This window comes from Lichenostomus cassidix, chromosome 3 (genome assembly GCF_008360975.1).
Source record: "Lichenostomus cassidix isolate B80296 chromosome 3, HeHo_3.0, whole genome shotgun sequence".
Taxonomy (NCBI): Eukaryota; Metazoa; Chordata; class Aves; order Passeriformes; family Meliphagidae; genus Lichenostomus; species Lichenostomus cassidix.
Window position 1 is genome coordinate 106,821,150 of NC_139483.1, and position 21,235 is coordinate 106,842,384.

At 44.2% G+C, this 21,235-nt stretch overlaps 1 protein-coding gene across 4 annotated transcripts in view; it reads left to right on the plus strand.

Moving 5' to 3' along the window:
* The first annotated feature begins 2,673 nt into the window (after positions 1-2,673).
* ADGRF5 (adhesion G protein-coupled receptor F5) overlaps positions 2,674-21,235 on the plus strand; it is a 47,219-nt gene continuing 28,657 nt past the window's right edge. Inside the window, exon 1 of one of the 4 annotated variants that reach the window (XM_085057019.1) lies at positions 2,674-2,789. The gene's annotated coding sequence lies outside the window, so the exon portion shown is untranslated. Of the gene's footprint in view, positions 2,790-8,547; positions 8,943-21,235 lie in introns of those variants that run through there. The other 3 variants (XM_085057021.1, XM_085057020.1, XM_085057017.1) reach the window with 3 other exon arrangements.

Consider the following 21,235-nt stretch of genomic DNA (forward strand, 5'->3'; position numbering starts at 1 on the left):
GTGTTCTACTTGCTAATAAACTGATTTTTTTTTGATGTTCTGATCTGTCTTTTCCTATTGGTCACTCTCCTTTTTTCTTTCTTTTTCATGACAGAAATCATGGCAAGCTAAAGCCATTAGTGCAATGGAAGCCCCCACCAGGGGAAAAGCCTCTAAGTGGGGCTGCTGAAAGAAGGGCCCCATATCCAGCAAGGCATAAGTGATATGGTGCTCAAATACCTGTTCTACAACACTCCCTTCAACTGGATTGGAGCCCCAAGGTTACCAATCCCTCCCCTGTGTACTGGCAAGACAGGACACAGAACTGAGGGCAAAGAATCACTGTAGGAGCAGATGCTTAGAAATGAGCTGCTGCCTCTTGAGATATTTGGTTTAGGTTACTTTGAGGTTTGCAATATAACTGCATCTCTATACACTGAAATACCCCCAGCAGTCATTCCCTATAGATTCAGATGTCTAAGGACAAGTGCCACGGCTCTGAGAACACTAACTTTGCAAGCTCTTTGTTCCTCTGAGGTTTCTCTCTGCTCAAGGTCAGCTCTGCAAGGGTGCAGCTGTGTAACCAGGGATCACACTGCTGGGAAGACAGCCAAGGTGTGACAAGGAGCCGGGAGACACCTCACTGGGAGCCCTGCCTTGGCTCAGAGCCCCATTTCTGTTCTCCCTCCATCCCTGGCCAAGCCACATTGTGTTGCCACGTGTGCCCAGCCTTGTATCTTGCTAATCCCAACATGAACTTGCTGACGTGACCTCCTGGTTTCACCTTGGACCTGCAGCTTTGCTATGGGCTCGTTTGGGGGTGGCACTGAGGCTGAATTTGGTCAGCAGAGATGCTCTGCTTTCCTTGTCCAGGTGCCACAGGGCTGTGCCCACCAGTGAGGGCACTGGGTCCCTCCTTCTCCTGTGGGTTAAGCATCCACCCAGGCAGCTGTAATCCAAGTTCTAGGTCTCTCAGAAAATGTCTTTTTGTTTGTTCTCCTGGGAATTTCTCAGTGGAATTTTCCTTGGAAACATGCTGTTGCAAGTCAGCCAGAAGCTGTGCCAGACATTCCATGGCAATGGAAAGCACTTGAAGGTTCAGGGTAATGTGTTGCCTAGCATTTGGGATATCTCTTGGTGGTTTTGATCTGTGGTAGAATTCAGTTCCTTATGGCCCATCTATCTTGAGTAAAAATTAGCAAATGGACTGTTGAACATCATGGATCAGGCACAAAGCAAGGCCTCTTGGTGGAAGTTTATCCAACACAAACGTGCCAGGGCAAAAATTCTACCAGGTGGTCCTCTCTTGGGAGGGGTGGGAGTGGCTTTTGTCAGCATTCTCTTGATAAGCAACTAAATTGTACCAGATTCCTTCCACTCTACCAAGAAAACAAACTTTACCCTTCCTTATTGCTGTTACAGGGCAGTTTCCTCATTTCACAGAGCTATAAGCAAACAAGGAAATCTCTGTTAGAAGACAGGAATTCAGGTGAACTGCCTCTTCACTTCCAGTAACACTGATAAAATCTGCTTAAATGCTCCTCCAATGGAGCCAGGATGCCTTTATCCACTGCTCTGACTCCAGGCTCATTGCTGTGCCCCACATCTTGGTTACTGGCCTGGGCTTTTCTCTCCAGAGTCCTTAGGGTGCAGGAGCACTTGGGATTCTTCAGCAACCTCCCACCTGTTTACCACAGAACTGGTGTTTTATGAACATAGGTTCATAAAACAAAAAGAAAAAGGTGTTTTATGAACCATAGAACTAAGGAGATTTCCTCCAGCTTTCTATCCAACACCTTCTACTGCAAGATCTTGGAGTCCCACTATATTCCTTATAATATTCACCATAGCAATAGTCAAGCCACCTCACCTTTCCTAGACCCTACTGCAATCCTTCTGCATCCTCTATAAGGCTCTGTTCCCAATTCTTTCCTGAATTTCCAACATACCTATGCCTTACCTTTCCATGCTGCCCACAATTCATTTCTGTACTCTCCATACCTTCCTAACACCATCACTCAACTCACATGACTCCTGGCTGGCTCTGGCTGGCTGCTGGCCTGACAAATGTCTTCACCATGTAGCTGGCAACACTTCACTGTGTTTGACTATCTGAACAGCTTTTCCAGCTACTAAGCAGCCAAACAAAACATATTTGTCTTTTAGGTGTTTGTTCTTTAGCCCAGCCCCTGAGAGGAAACCTGTAGGTATTTATTAACTTTGAGATTACAAGAAATGGCAAAATGTCTGTGTGGTAGTGCATCCCCCACTCCCACCTGGGCTGCACTGTGGTCTCAGAAATACTCATTAGGCTTTGGCCCTGACGAACAGCCCCTAGGCTGAGCTCCTCTGAGCTTATCAGAAACACTGTCTGCTCCCAGGAACTGGTCATGGCCAAGGAGACCCTGGTTTTTAACAGCCTTGGGAACTTATTCTTCTTGCCTGAATAACAACCCAAGTGGAACAACATTTTTATTATTGAACTATCAAAGAAACTTACCGAGCAGAATTGCAGCCAGGGTGGAAGATTACAATGACCAAAGCCAACTCTGTCGTGACTCTGAGCAGTGGTATTGAGACCCTCTGAGCTCTCCTGGACCACAGCAGGCTGAGAGCAGCACCTCCCTCTGAGTGGGGCCTCTCCGAGCCACACAACTCTCAGGCTGGATATACCTGGGGGACTATGGCTGAATGCCAGTGACGGATCCTGGGCTGAGATCCCCACTCTTCAAGGCTCAACCCTTCAGCCTTTGAGAAGGTGCAAAGACATCTGGCATAAGCATTTCCCTGAATTCAGGAAATTTTCACAGGTAAGTACCTTGTACACCCTCCTTTAGGTCTGTGTGTGTGTGAGTGTGAATGTGCAAAAGCACTGTGAATGTTGCTGTCTTAGCTGCTTAAGTACTTTAGATTTGTAAGTACGTTAGGCCTGTAAGTGAATTACTGTTGTGTACGTAGTAAATTCCACATGAATCTTTTGTTAAATTATTCAAACTAAGCTATAGCCTAGACGCTGTTAAGTTTCAGTGCTCTTAAACTTTTAGGCCTAAATTGTTGGTCAAGTTTGGGGCTTAGTTTAGCAAGGGGTTCTACTCTGAACCTTGTGACTCAATGGGAAGGTCTTCCTTAGTCCTTTTTATTTCTAACCTTTCCCCCCACAAACTCCTCACCAGCCTCTATGCAGGTAATTTTCGGATGAATTTTGGGCTTAGATTGATTGATTTTTTGTTCTAGTTTGCTTTTTCTCTGTGTGGTATAACCATCCAGTAAGTAGGACAATGAACCTTGCATACAAACTTTGTTGCACTTTCACTTTTTTATTAAATATGCTTTTGCCAGTACTCACTGTGCTGATTCCTTATGAGACCTTAAAACACTCATTCACAGCACTCTGTCTTTCAAAGAAGCTGTGAGATCAGTCTCAAAGTGTTAAACAAGGAATTAACAAATGTCACAATACACAAAGCAGTGTGACAAAAATCAGTTTTCTTCTCCCAATACACATGGGGTTGTCTCTTGCAAGTGCCATGAATATATGGCAAGGGGATCTTTGTGGCATTGTTGTCTTCTTTTTGACAGCAGAAAGAGTGCTTCTTGTCCCAGAGCAAGGAAGAAGAGCAAAGAAGAATTTATTTAATTAAAAAAAAATATTTGAATGCTGGACCTGTGGGTCAGAGGGAACATGTGATGGTCTCATTCATGTCTTTAAAGGAGAAAAAATATCATATTCACACAAAAAAAGTGCTTTTCATATGAAATTGTAGCAAATACAAAGGTTTTTGTATAGCCAGAAGTTTCTGCTTTGCCTATACATTTTCTATGTAGAAGAGTAATTGTCTTGAGGATTCAATGAAAAAAAAATCTATATGTATTTATTTATACATATGGACTCTCTGCAAGCTGGAATTCAGAAACTCTTTCTGAATTTTCCTTTCTTTGGGTTTGATGACCTCTAGTCATCCATGAAGTGGCTCCAAAGCTGCCATGGAGGGATCTGACCTCCATGGACATTTGGTGAAGTGGACATTTGGGGCAGAGGGGTGGCTGGAAGCAGCTGTATGACCAGAATACTCCTTACTAGTAACCAGCAAGATTCACAGACATGTTCTGACTGGTTCAAAAGGTCTCTTTCACTGGAGAGGATATGCAAATCTATGAACTAAATATATATGCAATGCCCTGACATGTACTTCAGTCAGTGTGCTATAAATGGGAATCAGAAATGGTTGCACAGCCTGTATTCTTTCACCTTGGAGTTTTTCACAGATACCAAAACCCTTCTTCTTCACCTTCATAAGCAAGGAAAACACTGTGGAGGACCTGCCCAAGGTATTGTAGCTTAATCTCAAAGATGGCATTTTCTGTCAGAGCAAGGATTTTAAAGCCACATATTCCTGGACAAGTTTATTATCCTAATACCTACCTGTGCAAGGCTTCCTCTCTCCTGTAAATAAATCAAGTACTGAGTAAATAGAGCACTAAATGAGAGGAGCATGAGGACGTAAGGAAAGGCAATATACACAGAGTCTATCTCTGCACTTTTGTGCCTGTCATAGGGGGAAGATGAGAAGAAAAGCTCCTGGAACTCTCTCCCTACACCCTCTCACGCATTGTCCCAGGAGGAGAACACCATTCTTTTGGATCATAGTCTAACACATCAACTTCCCCACCATGTTGGAGTATGTGCCACATCCATCAGACTTCAAAAGACAGGTCTTGGCCCTGAAAGCAATCCCAGCTGCATTTTTCATTTGTATGAGGTCACTCCCATGCCAAAGTCTGTGCACTGCTGGAGCTTTAACACTTCAATAGCTCCCATGACTGCCCTGCGTAAATCCTGCAGGTTCTGCTCAACTCCAGCACCAGGACAGAGCCTCTTCCCTCTACCTCCATGGGTTGTGTCCATCTTACTGGTGGCACCTCTTGGATGATGGCAACATTCTTCCACCTCCTTCTGCTGGTGTCTGCTCATGCATTCATCATGTCCAGCCTGACCTTTGTCCCTTTGACACATCTGGATCTGGACGATTCCTGGTGAGCCCATCCCATCCCATCTGTGTATCTTCAGCTACTTGTCCCATTCTTTTGGAGCTCTGGGTCTCTACACCTTCAACACAAAGGTACCCTCCTAACTGCTTGGTTTGTCTGTGTTGTTACTATCAATTCTGTTAATTACTTTTACATGCAGGTAATTACAGTAATAAGTGGGGACTCCACAGTGCACTTCATTGTATGGAGTCTTCAAGCCCCACGTTGTGTAAAATATAGCTTTGCAGTGCTCTCCACATCCAAGCCTCTCGACTTCTGCTTGGTAGCACACCACTAAAAAAACATTACCTTCATTGTCCATTGTCAGATGAAACGATGGGAAAACAGTCCAATGCCTGCACCCATCCATTTTAAACAGGGCCCAGCTAACCCAGAGGAAGCTGCTTGAAGTTTCAGAAAGGGATGGGTGGGTTGTGCTTTGTGGGAAGGGACTCAGAAATCCCTGGAGGAATTACCACATGTATTCTGCTAGGGAAATCCAACAATCGCATGAGCACAAAGGCTACCAGTAACAGGCGTCTTCCACTTCCTTGATTGGCTTTCACAGGAGCTCAATGAGTTCTCCATCGTTATCCAGAAGTCCCTGCTTTGGCCTGGGTCTCTGCACTGGGATTTCCTATCAGCTACGAAGGCCCTTGGTTGTCTATTGTCAATAACTGCGTTTAGCAGATGAAGCTTTATATAACCTCAGACAAAATATGTTGTTAGAACCACAATCCATTGAGGCACCCAGAGCCCTAATTTAATAATATAAGAGTTCCGGTAAGTCTAAATGCTGAAAATACTTGATTAAGGATGTCAGGTAGCTGTATCTTTGTGTAAGCCAAATAATGAAGAAAAATGAAGCACTCCATGCAGGAAAGCAGCCAGCTGTGATACAAATATGTCAAGTATTAGTGAATTACCCAGAGATTTACATGTATGATTGATTGCCGGGATTATTAAAAATATGGACCTTTGCTTTTAAATTAAATTTCTTAGCTTCCTTTTCTCACATCTGCTTTTTCTGTGCTTTTTTTTCCTAGAAGATTAAATATCCATTTAGCTGTTTTTGGACAGATGATTACATTACACATTATTGTAGTCATCATCCTGCTATGATGAAATTCATACAAGTGTGGTAACTAGCCTAAAAAATCCTCATTATAAAGCCAAGTCACTTCAGCCTAAAACATGAGTAATGGCAGTGTACAACTGAAGTACTCTGAATATCCAAATTGGTTGCTTCATCACTACAATGAATTCCTGGTGCTTCAGGAAAAAGTCATCCTCATACACCTTGTACATGAACATAAATAGTTTCAGTTGACCACTGGCTGCAGGGAGACAGTCCAGGGCATGTCACTCCTTTTGGTGTGGGACCTTCAGCACTAGAGTCAGTTCTAAATATATTCCTCAAGTCAGATGTATAATGAGACATTCCATTACTTCCTTCCTTCTCGGCACATTACAGCAGAGTCAGGATTTGCTCTCCCCGGTATGAGCAAAGGTTAATTCTTTGCTTGTCTGCCAGCCTCATCAGGACAACTGATGTGTTGTCCACGTGCACATTAGAGCGTTGCAAGACATTATATTCCGTGATGACAGGACAAGCCTGTGATAAAGCAAAATATCTGCTATATCTTCCTTCCAGTGACCCATGGTATTAATGACTTATATTGGATATAGGTAATGAGATGCCCCAGATACAGAGGTTGCTGTTAAATATAAGGAAGTACAGATCATACTCATTAATCAAAACCAGATAAAGATGGGGTATATTGCCCAAGCTCCCTCTGTCTCTGTTGCTAGAAAATGTTTATGTCAGTGAGCACGTGCATGAGGTGTATTCAGCAATGAAGTGTCCAAATGTCCCTTCCTGCTTTTGCAGTATGAACTGGGTCACATATGATACCTTGACAGGCTTACCTAAAACAGAGACTAGACAAAGTTAGGAGAATAAAAAACAGTTATATTTATTGAAGGGCCTTCAAGGTGCATTTAGGGCAGATGAAGCTCACCGGAGGGGCTACACCCAAAATGGACGACAGCTCATGAGTTTTTCATACTTTGTAAATTCTGTCTATTTGCATATCGAGGTTTAACCCTCCAATTACAGCTTCAGGTAATGATGTCAATTACTCCAAGTTTGCTCCCCCCAGTTCATTGTTGTTTTCATATCTTGGGGCCTGGGATAGTAAGGTGTCCTCGGGTTTCGAGTTTAGAGGAATTGTTTTGTCTAAAAATACTGAGAACAGGAGCTTAGCACCCTCTATGGAGTCCAGAGTTACACACTGCAGGATTACAGATACACAAAAAATATAGAAATTAAAATCCTAAAGTATCATGTAGAGTAACTTAAAAGTGATCCTGAGTGGAGATATCAGGTTGCTAAAATAAATTCTTGGTGTGTGCAGAAAGAAGGGTGCTATTATCTGTAGAATGTGGAGTCCTGGATACAATTTTCCATCTTAAGATATCCTCAGAAAGCTGTTCCAGGTACACCCAAGTGAGACCCTAAAACACCGAGGGAACAATGAGCTGTTCTCAGCTCCTTGTACAGTCAAGAGGTAGAAGCTGATCCCTCTCATCAGAGATAGCACCTGGACCAGAAACGCCATGGGCCATCTGATGGGTTGATGTTGGACCATGGTGCTGCAGTTCCCTTGCAAGAGCATCAGAGATGGTGCAAAGTCAGGAGAGACATCAGCACAGTACAGATTGCCCAGGGAAGTGGTGGAGGAATTTAAAAGATGTGTAGATCTTAGGGATATGGTTTAGCACTGGGCTTGGCAGTGCAGCATTAATGGTTGGACTCCATGATTGTAGAGGTCTTGTCCAACCAAAACAATTCCATGATTCTGTGATTCTGTGGAGTCCAATAAACTGTCCTTCATTTATCAACATAACCAGGACTGAGTTTTGGAGTACCATCCCCACATTCTAAGGGTGCAGTCATTTGGCTAGTGCTCAAAAAACCCACTCTGGGAGCCCCAGTCAGAGGCAAAAGGACCTTCACAGCACAGTTTATGGGCTATTCCAGGAATAGCTGTTCCAGAGGCATGAGCCTGCCCAGATTTCTTCTGCACCTTGACAAGGAGCCCATATGGCACAGCTGCATTGCTGGGGTGTTGCTGAACACAAGCTACATGTGGAATGGCTTTCCAATATTATTTTGCAGAGTATTTCAGCACCTCTTGGCATGAAAGGCGCCTTGAAAGTCTGAGGAGCACCTGTAGGCTCCAGGTCATTCAGTATAGTGACAACAGAGACTCTCAGAACAGTTTACCCTGAGTGAAAAAAAAAAGTAATTTATTTTACTTCCACACCCCTGATGACCAAAAAAGTGTTCTGCTCATCTTGAAATCACACTCCCCAGCAGCTCTGTTAGCACCCCCGCCCAAGTGTCCCTTACATCCACTTTCCCCCCAACAGCAGGAAATCACTTAGAAAATGTTTCCAGGTTCCTTCCTGGCCAGAGGTCACCTCCGTGTTTCAGAGCAGCAGGAATCACCATGTTCTCTGACACAACAAACGGAGGAGGAAGATCTGTCCTGCCCTTCCAGCTTTCAAGCTCGTGCTTTTTAGCTGCAACTCCACCCTGCGCTGGTGGAGAAGGGATCAGTTCCCACTGATCGCAGGAAAGGGAGGTCACGGGGTTTGCTTGATTAAATCACCACAAGCCAAAAGGTTATTTTGCTCACTGAGAAATGCTCACGGGCTCTTTAATTTGTTCCTAAAAGAAAAGCAAAACAAAAAAACAAACCCCAAGCCCAACAAGCAACGGCACACAGAGAAAAGCAGGTGTGTCTCGAGATCCTGGGAAAACAAAGGGCAGAGGCTGAGACAGGAGGTGACACTTGGATGGGAAGTTTCCATCCCAGCGCAAGAGAAGTTTGGAAAAGACTCGGACAGGACCAGCACTTGTTTTACAGGTATGGATGCTGTATGTGAAATGTGGCTTTGCTTTAACACTTCGGGGCAAGTAAGGGTGGCTTGAAGGAATTTTTGTGGCCAGATTCTGGCAGTTTGGTGCAAGTTTTGCATCACCAGTAAACCTGCTGCGGGTTTCTGCCAGGGGAACTGCAATCGGCACGTGTTTCATTCTGTGGTGATTAGCTAGCAGTTTTCTGTAGGATGCTTTTGGCTGTTCAGGGTATGAATTAAGCCATTCAAGCTTCTGACAAACTACTACTGCCTGTTCGCTTGGCGAGTGAATGCTAATAGGGACTATGATTGCTTTAGTTTACGCTCGAGGCTGCGGAGCTGAAGAGGAACAGGCACGGAAATGCTGTGCTAATCCTGATTGCATTTATTACCTCCTAAGTCGCGCTGCAGAGTTTCAGAGAGAAAAAGTCAATTGCAATAGCATTTAGAATTTTTTTCCGCATTGTTTTCTGCTTACAGTGCCTGGAATTTGCAATGCAGATGGAGGCATTATATTTTTGTTAGCAGTATATAACGGTGGGTTTGTTTCTTTTAAGAGCAATCTCCCTTCAGTTTCATATTAGGTGAAACTTGCTGACAGGGGAGAGGGACACCCACGGCTACAGGCTGAGAAACTGTTGTGTACTGTCTGTGAGCATCACATTTATCTTGTTTCCATTCTTTTCTATCTGTGTTTTCAGCTGCTTAAATGAAAGCCACTTTTATGGTAGTGTGTAGAAGTGCTGGAGTGCTGCTGCCAGTGCTCAGTGTCAAGGGGGATACAGGGAGGATTTCTGATGGTTTCACTTCTATTGATGTCTATATCCCCAAAAGTTCTGCTCCATTTCCAAACATCTCTGGTGTAGCAGTATCCACTTTGCTTAAATGATCATGATTCAGAAAAATCACAGCTGTAGTGTGACCTCGTACAACCTTTTTCTCTCTCCCCATCACGGGAAAGTGATGCTCACCTACGTGCACAAGGAGCTTTTGGATTTGGGGGAGAAAGGTGTTATTGTTTGAATGCTGTAACTCACACTTCAGCGACAGCTTTAGCAGGCAATGAGCTTGTGACAGGCAAGGGAATAACAAGGCAAAGGATGTTGTGAATTTGAAAGCCTGAGGCTCTGTTTTTCCTGCTTCCATCACTTGCTGTTGCATGATGAAAATGGTATTTCACAACCCATAGCTTTTCCACCCACCCTGAAAATTTCTCATCTATTCTGTCACTTAACCTGTCCAGTGATGTCTGGCAACATTGCAGAATGAAGTGATATTTAGGGAAATCTGGGGGCAAATCTTTAGCACCTGGGTAGCAGTGACACTTCACTGAACTCAGTGATGGGTCAGCCAGCTTAGCAGGAACCTGGTGTGACTATTTGGCATCTGTCACTATTGAACTTCCCTAGATCTGTCTGAGTTTGCCTCTGGTGATCCAGGTTTAAAAAACAAACAAAGAGAACATGCGTAGGCATTGGGAAGATATCTTTGTCCTGATCTTCTTGGTTATTTTTATTTTTTTAACACCTCTTAGGCAGGCTTAATAAAGCAGTTCTCCAACATCTGAATTGGAGACGTGGGAAATTCCTCAAACTAGGCAGAGCTTCCTCTCATTGTTACAACACAAAAGACCAATGCAGCCTTTCCTCGAGTTCCTTTTTTTAACCCATTCATCTTTACCAAGAGACCTACCTGCTGCTGCCACCTCTCAGGGCTGTGATTCACAGTTTGCCCGAAGAGAGCAGACAAGCAGGGAAGTGAACTACAACTTCCATGAGGACATCATTCTTTTGGGGTTGTATTGCACTTGAAACTGAAATGGTTTACTGCTGGAATTAATCTTAGCCTTGTGCAAGAATCATGGCTTTTTAAGACCAAATGGAATGAATCTACAGTAAAACCAAACTCCTTGCAGAAAACCATTTCCAGTTTTCCATGAAACAGTTTCTTAGGATCATGATCTCCAAGATGGGTTCAATTGCCATTCATGAGCAGATCTGCCATAATTGCATGATGATACAGAGTTTATTTCTCAACTGATCCTGCACGTGGCTCAGCCTGCCTGGGGCAGTTACCGCCCATGGATTAATCTGATCCAGCACCTGCCGTGCTGGCAACCAGCAGCAGCTCGTCCCCCTTATCTGTGCTGGGCAGCATCCTGAGAGGACTGAGCCAGCACTGGGTGAGGGCAGCAACTGTGGGGTTGTGATACTGGCCCTTGACATGTTGTATTAGGAATGTGGATGAGATGGAATGCACAAGGTGGGTGTGTAGGAGCAGGGAAAATGGGAAAGAGATAGCAAAGGAAGATTTGCAATGGCGTGTTTCTCTCGGATGGACACATGACTGATTCCACATTTGTTTGGTTGGGTTTTTTGGGGTTTTTTTTTGGTTTTTTTCCAGAAAAGATGAACTCCTGCGGAGCAGATAATTCACTGTAGCAGGTTGTCTCATAATTACAGTGCTATATTTGCATGTTATAATGCTGCACCAGTGGACTTTGTTAAGGAGGTTTTGACTATATTTGCAGCCTATTCCAAGGTCTGATCTGTTGATGATGGTGGCCGGGAAAAGGTTTCATTCTGACAGACATGACATAACATGGATGTTTTAGCCTTAATCCACCACCTATGCGCACAGTTCATATATTTTCTATAAAAATCAGTTTATTCCTGTGGAAGACTTGCAATGAATTCTGCCCCAAAGCCCTCCTGTCTCCATCATAATTCCCATCTGGGCAATCGAAACTAGATGGGTATGCTTGGTCTGGCTGGGATTGAATTAACTTTCCTCATAAGGTGCTGTGTTTTGGATTTGGGGCTGAAACAGTGTTGATACCACACCAATGTTTTGGTGATTGCTGAGCAGTGCTTGCTGAGCATCAAGGCTTTTCCCTTTTTCCCACTGACTCTATAGTGAGTGAGATGAGGATGAGATGGATTACAGCAGAGAAAGCTGACTTGAATTCACAAAAAGCCTGTTTCAAACCATATTCATGTTCAGTAACAACAACAACAAAAAAAAAAAAGGTGAGAGTCAGGGTTGTCTTCGAAACTGGCCATTGCATTGATATTTTCTGGATATACATCTGCTTGTGGGAGGCAGTGAAGGATTGCCTTCGCGTCGCTTTTTTTTTCTTTCCTCTTTTTTCCTTTATTAACCTTTATTTATCTCAGCCCACTCGTTTTGCACTTTTTCTCATCCTGTTCTCTCCTCCATGCCTCTGACAGAGGGGCAGTAAGTGAGTGGCTGTGTGGGTGCTTAGCTTCAGACCAGGGTTAGCCCACGACAGCAGGGTATTTAGTTCACCCTTCAGACACCTTCCAGTGGACCACCATTGTATAAACAGAAGTTTTTTCCCAGCCCAGGAAAAAAACCTTTTAACTCCCTTTAGTCATCTCCATCAGGTGATTTACACAAAGTAATACTTGTTTCAGGAAGACCTCAAAGGTCACCTAATATTGACCACTCCTGGCACTGAATTCCTTCATTCTGGATGAAAAGGGAGCCACATCTCATTTGCCTTCTAGGTACTTCCACAGGTCTTGCTTTATCAGATCATTAGTGCAATCACTAATGGGTTTTTCCTGCCCCAGGGTCTCTCTGAACACCCTGTGAAGCAGAGACAGACAAATATCATCTTTATTTGGCAGCAGAGAACTGAGGCAGCCAGGGTCTGCTTACAAGGTTGTCTGCTGCCAACCCAGGGTCTGCTTAAGTCCCCCTCAACAGGAGGGAAAATACTGTGGCAGCCAGGTCTGAGGATACCTGTGAGTAGCAGAGTTGTATGTATTCCCTATTTAATTCCTAATACAAAATATTAATTTCCAAATGCCTTCCCTCAAAACATAATAGAGCTGTGATTGAGTATGTAATTTACTGTCCTCGGAAATTCCTCAAAATGACAGAGCTTCCCCCAATTGTTCATGCACAGAGGAAAAGCTCTACTAGAGTTCCTGCTTCAGCTCAATCCTGTGAGCACAGGCTTGGCCCTCCATGACCATCAGGCTGAGTGTGTGAAAGCCATCTTCATTCCAAAGATGTCCCTACGTGCCATGTGACAGACTGTTCACAGTATGCCCCTTGCTCCTGAAATTGTTTTACTGTGCCTTCTTGAGAGAGAAATTCTTTAAATGCCTGCACAGTGTCCCTAAAATTTGGGTTTGGCTGCTCCTAGGTCTGAGATCCCGGATGAGCCTGTGCATGCTTCAAGTGTCTCTGGCAATGAAACAGGACTGATGGCACTTCCTTCCTTTCTTCCTTCCTCTTGTTATCCATCCTGTTTCAAGTCTATGGCTTAAAAAGTTCAGCTGTTGTTCATAACCATCGTCCCTTATTGTAGTTAGGGCACACAACATGTTAAAGTCATAGAGACACAGAACAGTTTGGTTTAGAAGGGACCTTGAAGCTCATCTCATTCCAACCCCTTCCATGGGCAGGGACACCTTCCACTAGACCAGGTTGCTCAGTGCCCCATCCAGCCTGGCCTTGGACACCTCCAGGGATGAGACAGCCACAGCTTCTCTGGGCAACCTGTGCCAGGGCCTCACCACCCTCACAGTCACTAATTTCTTCCTAATAATTAATCTAAACCTACCCTCTGTTAGTTTAAAGTCATCTCCCCTTTGTCCTGTCACTCCAGGCCTTTTGTAGGCCCTTTAGGTACTGGAAGGAGCTCTAAGGCCTCTCTGGAGCCTTTTCTTCTCCAGGCTGAACAGCCCCAGATCTCTCTCAGGGAAGATGGTCTGTGTTATTATCGAAAATCTGCTTTAAATGTTGCTTGCTCTTTTTCTAAGTGCCTTGTTTCTGGACAGCCTTGCAATGGTTGTTCCAGCAGAGTTCAAACATCATAGTACCAAACTTGGCAAATGCTTAATCCATCTTACAGCAGCTAATGGAAGCTTCCCTCATCCCTAATGTAAGTACAGCTGCTTTTGAGGGTGTTGAAGCAGATGAGCTTCCCACTGAAGCAAGGCCTACATTGCCTGTAGAGTCAGCAGGGAGAAACACAAAGGCCTCAGAAAAGATTTTGTGGGAGATGCCACCTAAGTTCAGCACCAGCCTCATCCTATTGAGTGCAGGGGAGCCGGAGAACCTTCCTGTTCTTGACACATGCATTTTACTTTAGGCCATGCTGGAATTACAGAAACAGTGTGACCCCAACAGTGCAGGGCGAGTTAACCCTGAGGCCATGGTGAGGGCACAGCTCAGCTCCATGTGCCCTAAGCAAGGCAGCCCAGGCTGTGCTGCTAACTGGGAACAGCTCCTGATAGCTGTGCTGCTGACTGGGAACAGCTCCTGGCCCACACTGGTCTTGGAAAGATTTCTGTGAGTCTTGGCATTAGTGTTGCCTGAGACAGGGATTGTGGTAACTATGGACTAGGCCTCTTTCAAAAAGGCAGAAAGAGACCGCAGCAGTTCATCTGCTCAGGCCCTACATCTTGTGGCAGGTGCTTGTTTAAGCTTTCCAAATGTAGCCTGGGATTGGAAAAATTCCATTCTTTGGTGTTGTGTCTCCTGAGCAAACCTGCCAGCAGGTGTAACTTGTCTTTGCATTGCTGTGTTTTTATGCCATGTGAACCCAAAAAGCACTACAGGGATTTGCCAGTCTGGATCATCCCTGGTCTCAGGCTGAAGTGTGATGTAATTTTGAACAAATTAAGAATTTCTGAAGTCTGCAATTCCTTAAAATCCTCTGAACCCTTAGTAAAACAAACTAGTCCCATCTGTTTTGACGACACTGTGGCTTAATCTCACACCTAATGCCAATGATGAAGATATAAGAGTTCTGCTAAGTTAGAAAACATTATAGACAAGTGTAGCCTTCCAAGAAGTTAAATAGTAGCACTATTTAGCCTTTCTGAGGTATCCTGTGCTTTGAAAGACCGGTCAGTACAAAAATAGTAAAGCTAGAAGTGAAGTCAGTGGAACAAAATACAAACAATTATTTTTTCTCTCATGCTTTATCACTACAGAAGGGAATTAAGATGTATGGACAACAGAGACCTGCTTTCACTGGTTTGAGGGATTTCCCTCCATTTATATTATTCTATATGCAAAAGGTGGATGGTATTTTGTACTTTCACATTTTTGTTGCTAGGTGTGACAAGCCAGGCCCTCAGACAGGAAACTCCCTCTGTGCAGAGTGAGACTATACACACTCCAAAAGGCTGACACCTACACAACTTACAGGAGCTTCCTACAGAGCCAGCTGTGCTTCCAGCAACACAGGAAAAAAAATTCAAGAGGTTAATAAAATGAAATGAGCAGGAAGCATGTAGTCATCAGACTCTGTAGTACTTCAGTCTATAGAAACAGCCCATGTCTGGCCTAACTCAGGGATCCAATCCAAAACTCATTGCAGCCTGTGGAAATTCCACTGCAACGGATGTTGTTAGACCTCACTCTTCAACACATTCATATGGGAGTACCTGGAGAGTTCCTCCTTCCTGGTACTCCCCCAGTGCTGAGCTTCAAATATCTTTTGTTGCTTCTCGCTGTGAATTAGGCCTGCACCCCACTGCAGATGCTTCAAAAAACACGAGGTGAAGAAGAGAAAGTTCACAGCTAGATATCTTCTCTCATCCCAGTCATCGTAGGTGAGGTGGCCTGTGCTATTCCATAGCTTTTCAAAACATGTGGTACCCAGCTGCATAGAAAGAGCTGAAATAGGAGGGTGGAATTCATTGTTTAGATTTTTTTTTCTTTTCTTTGTTTTTTCTACTAAACTCCAACATGAAAGTCAAGCAGGAGGCCTTAGCTCTAGTAAAGAAAAAACTTAGTGGAAGTGAAAAAGAATTACCAGGAAGAAGACAGGAATTGGGCAGGCTTTCTTTTTCTACAAAAGTGCTGATTTAAATGCAAATTCACTTAGGTTTAAGCTACCACTGTTTTCAGCCTGGCACAATAACATGCCCCATGGCATGGGGAGTATTCATCCCTTCACTTATCAGCGCCATGGCATCTGTTTGCACAAAACTAACGAAAATAAAAATTGCCCCCCCTATTCCCCTGAAAAACAAAACCTCTGGTTCTGTCCTAGAGATCCCTGAGCATCCCATCAAATTCAGCCCCCTGCACCATGCTAGGCAGAGAGCTGGAATAACACAGCTCCTCAAACATCACAGAGAAAGCATGCCACAGCCTGTTTATTGCCTGTTTGAATCCTTATCACCAAGCAGTTCAGTTTTGTGTCCTTGATTAATTTCTGTTTATTTTATTTTTGTTCTCATTCAGATGTGTTATCTAAGGTCAGTGCAACTTCCCTTGTCCCCCCTTTCCCTTTCAGCCAACTCTCCCATGAAATATTGTTGTGCCTGGGTGTGTGTTTCTTAAACTCATTGTGTGTTTTCTGTCTGAAACAAACATTGTCTGATCATCCAACTTATTACGCATTACCCAAAGGTCATGCTTTATGCAGAGAAAGGAAAGGCCTTCTCTTGTGGCTGAAGGATAACAAACTGGACAGGCACTGAAAAGAAGGGTTTAGCCCCAGAGTTCAAGGCTCTGGAAAAATGTTCCACAGGTGTTTGCAAGTGGTAGCCAAGGTGTAGCTGCTACAGGCTACAGGGCAGCCATGGAGCCAAACTGTGCTCTCTGATCTCTCCCTTCACACCTTCTAACCTGTAGCAGCTTCTGGTTCTTCTCCCCAGGAATCCTTCACATCCACAGATCTCACAGCACCATAGGTCTTTCATCCAAAATACCTAAAGGGACGCACAGTTGTTTAAGTCACAGGAAAATGCTGGCATGGGGGTAACTGAGCTTAGCTAAGTTTAAAAAAACACAGCCAAATTGGAAAGATGTAGAACAAGTACAAAAGAGGCAACAGGACTGCTGTGCTAAAATGGCATAGGACTCTTCAGCCTCAATAGCTGATGGGGAATGTAAAAGTGACAGATGTGGAAAAAAATTGTGCTATCTAGTTTGACAATTAGGATCTAACTTGACCCCAATGAGTGGTAGATTCAAAGCAAGCAAAGGAATTCAGACCTCTTTGCTTCTGCAAATCATAGATTCTGGACACTCTCCTAGGTTTTAATTTCATTTGTATCAGCTTAATAGGCCATTAGGGCTGTTAAACACTAGTGACCTGCCTTTGCCTCCAGAAGTCCCTGCAGCTCTGATAGCCAGAAGTGGAAAGAGCATTCTGAAGATGTGCTGCTGCAAACTTACTTCACTTTTGTATAATTCTTCCCAGGGGCCTCTGCAATAGCCCATGCTGGATAAGAACCAACTGGGCTAGAGAATCCGTGGATCCAAACAAGGGCAAATCTGTTAATGACATTAAGCAGCCAGTGCCCATTAGGAAGGATGGAGAATGTTCTCTCAGTGTGAGCAAAGGAGTAAAAGCACAGAATTAAAGGCTTTTACAATGAGGCTTTAAAGCAGAATGTGGCTGGCTGACCAGTGTGAGCTCGTTGTCTCAGGGATCCAGGATATATCCTACAGCCCGAGAGAGGGCCAAGAGATGAGGGTGTGGACTAATACCAACCTCACAAAGAACTCCTGGTTGAAGATGTGTTGTGCCTGCTGAGTTGTTTATCTTTTTCCTGCTGATGCCAAAGGTGTATTTATTTCCATTCTGGCACAAGAGGGGCCACTTTGCCACACACAGCATGTAGAAAGGGTTCAGCCAACAGGAATAAAATGCCTTTATGTGGGACAGTTGCATGGGGAAGGATAACTCTGTGTCTTCTAAACCAGAAGGGCTTGTTCCAACTTCTGTATTTATAACCCCTTGCCAAAGAAGCCACTTCAGGGTAAGTGTATCTTTAGTTCCCCTCATCAGGTATTTTTAGACATGGACAAGATCCCTTTGTGCCTTTCCTTTTCCAGTCTAAGCAGCTCTCTCAGCCTGTCCTGGTATGACAGATGCTCCAGCTCCTCAATCATTTTCATGGCCCTTTGCTTGACTCACTCCAGTGTGTGTCTCTTGTACTGGGGAGCTTGGGAGCTGAACATTGTTCAAGATGCATCCAGAACCACGAAATCTTCTCTTTCTTATGTTTTAACACCAAATGAGAAATGTTGTCACAAATATTTTGGAAAGAAAACACAACTTGCAGGATAAGAAAGGCTTCCAAATGTGTCTGCCTGTAAGAGACAGAGTTGGTGAGTCAGACAGAAGGATAAGGTGGAATAGGCCAGGTCCCTCTAGGTGAACAGAGGTTATCTGAGCTAAGGTACCCAAGTAAGGAGCCACAGGTCTGAGAGAATGTCTACAGAAGCAGCCTAGCAACCAGAAATGAGCTATCAAGCCCTGCTGTGAGGGATTATACAGAGTGCCAACAGCATGTTATTTTTGGCTCTTGTAGAACCCAGGTGTCTGTGTCACACTACACTGGCATGGCCATAGGAGCCATGAGCTGTCACAGAATCACAGAATATGCTGAGCTGGAAGGGACCCACAAGGATCATTCAGTCCAGCTCCTGGCTGTGCACAGGACCATCCCCAAAAATCCTGTGGGCATCACCTCCCTGCCACAGATGCCCTTCCTGTCCTAACACAGTGATGTGGCTGTTATTACAGATGTATTGTCACCCAGTCCCATGGGAGAGGCTGGCCAGGGGTCCAGCCTTGTTGTGGTATCTTCCCAGAGGGGGCAGCAACCAGGACGGTGTTCATGCCTCTCCAAACATGCCAGACTGTTTTTCACCTTCCTCCTTTCTCAAGTTAATGCTTAGCCAGTAACTGTGGCAGTTGATGTTTATTCATGCAAGAATACCCTCACTGATCTGGCAGATTGCTGTTCTCCAGTGACAAGCAGTAAGTCCAACTGTGAACTGTGCCGGGAGGGCTAGGAAAACATTCCAGGGCTGGCTGGCACTGTCCAGAATGTGTTAAAAATGTTCACAGAAACTTCTTTTGGCTGCTCTCAGAGCATTAGGAATGCCCAGAGAATTCAGCAGGGCAGTGTTTTCTGTGCTCTCTATCATCTGGCTGAGTGGTTCCTATTCCAGTTACTGTGCCCTGCAAACATGAGTCCTGCAGAGTTGTTTTCTCCTTTCAGGAAGTCCTGTGTGGTCACGGTGTGATTCGAGCCTGATCCTCAGATAGCTGGGGCTAAATTATTTTCATTTTCCATGTAGATTATTTGGGTATGTAAAAAGGTCATCAACAATTCACGGGAAGGCTTACAGAGGAATAGAGGAATCTAAAGTCATAATCACAGGTCAAAAGGAAAGGTAAATACTCCATGAGCAAGGATGGAAAATGTGAGCTGATGCAGAAAAAGGTGTAAACCAGACACCTCCTCTGGAAATATAATTTCTGGGAAATCCTTGATAAGGCTGTAGATAAATTTTACATCTTCTGTGCTTAAACCAGTGAGACTCTTGTGCTGCAAAAGTCTAGAAAGGAATTCCTAAACTTGTCTAAGGTAGAACCACAGATTGGAAAAGACCTCTAGGATCATTGAGTCCAACCATTAACCCAACTCTGCCAACTCCACCACTAAACCATGTCCCTCAAGTCCTCATGTACACACCTTTTAAATATCTCCAGGAATGGTGACTCCAACACTGCCCTAGGCAGCCTGTTCCAGTGCTTGACCACCTCTCCTTTTAAGAAATTTTTCTAAATATCCAGTCTAAACTTCCCCTGGAGCAATTTGAGGCCATTTCCTCTTCTCCTGTTGTTTGTTACATGTGAGAAGAGCCCAACCCCCACCTAGCCCCACCCTCCCGTCAGGGATTTGTAGAAGGTGAGAAGGTCTCCCCTGAGCCTCCTTTTCTGCAGGCTGAGCCCCCCCAGCTGCCTCAGCTGCCCCTCATCAGACTTGTGCTCCAAACCCTTCTCCTTCTCCATTGTCATTCTCTGGACATGCTCCAGCATTTCAGTGTCCTTCCTGTTGTGAGGGACCCCAAACTGAGCATGAGATTTTTGATGTCTCACCAATGCCAAGCAAGGTGATCAGTCCAAGGGGATCAGTCACTGCCCTGGTCAATCCAAACACAGCTCTGAGACCACAGATCCCTGCCCTTGCATGTCTCCTCTGATTCTCTTTGAATTCATTCATTGGACAAATTGAAGAAGTGTAGAGATACACCGGTAATTGGAAGAGATCAACAAACAATCTGCCTGTCACCCCATTGCCACAAACTCACATGGAGGCAGAATCAAAGGCTGTCTTCCATGTCAGCAATTTTACAGCCTGTTCTTAAAAATCCGCACTGAAGTGAACTTTGCAGCTGCCCTGGCTTGCCTAATTTAGTGCTTCTAAATGTTACAATCACAAATTTCCCATAATCACCAACATATTTATCTTTGCTTCAGATTGTGTGACTTCACAACATCCTTCACCCAGCTGTATCCATATCAGTCCTTTTTCAAGGGACAAACTGTTATTGTGTCCATACCTGAGTCTTGCCATATCTAATCTCAACAACCTTCAGCCTGTTCACAAGATTATACTTGTTCTTGTCACTGAGGTTATACAATGCTCTTGTCTTAAGCATTCCCATGGCTCTTGTTTGGATGTTCTCCAATACAGCAACATCCGGACACAGTGCTCCAGCCAAAACATCAACAGCATCACACAGTGCACTTTTGTTACCTCCCAGGTCTTAAATTTAAAATATTTGTTAAAAATCAATAATGAGATTTCAACATTGTTACAATGAGTGAATTCAGGTAGGAATTTCTTAGGACTCCCTCCAGAGTTTTTCTGCAAGACTGAGGTGGGCAAAGCTATCTGAAATTGTGTGATAGAGATAGTAAACGAAGCCCCAGGCATTGTCAGATTCACCCCAAAAACATTTATCTCAAAGTAATCTACTTATTAGCTCCAATATGCTTGGGATTCACTCTGTCCTCGTGTTAAAAACACAGCTTTGACTGGCTGAACTCACAAAATTCAGACTCAGTAATAAGAATAGCAGATGGTGTAAGAACCTGCAGTGTTACATCCAGTTTCTGACAGGTTCTGGCGTATTTTTCTACATTTGGATACAATTGACAATAGGGTTTGATTACCCAAATTGGTGAGTTTCATTTCTAGAGATGAGACTGAAGTGTGAACATCCAGGACTGGAATGAGGATGGGAGAGTCAAGAGAGTTTTATTTCTAAGTTGTTCCCACATTTGCTTTTACTTTGAACGGTAACTTCCGGGGTGCACCTATGTGGGAGCATCACCCTGGTCTGTCTTTCATGACAGATGAAATGTGTTCACATGCTTTTGCAACCACACATTTCCAGTGAATTACAGGATCCACATTGCTCATTTTGTTTTGGATGACTGCTCCTGGTTCAGAGCAGGTGTCCTCTAACACACCTCTCCTTGCTTTCCTGAGCCTGT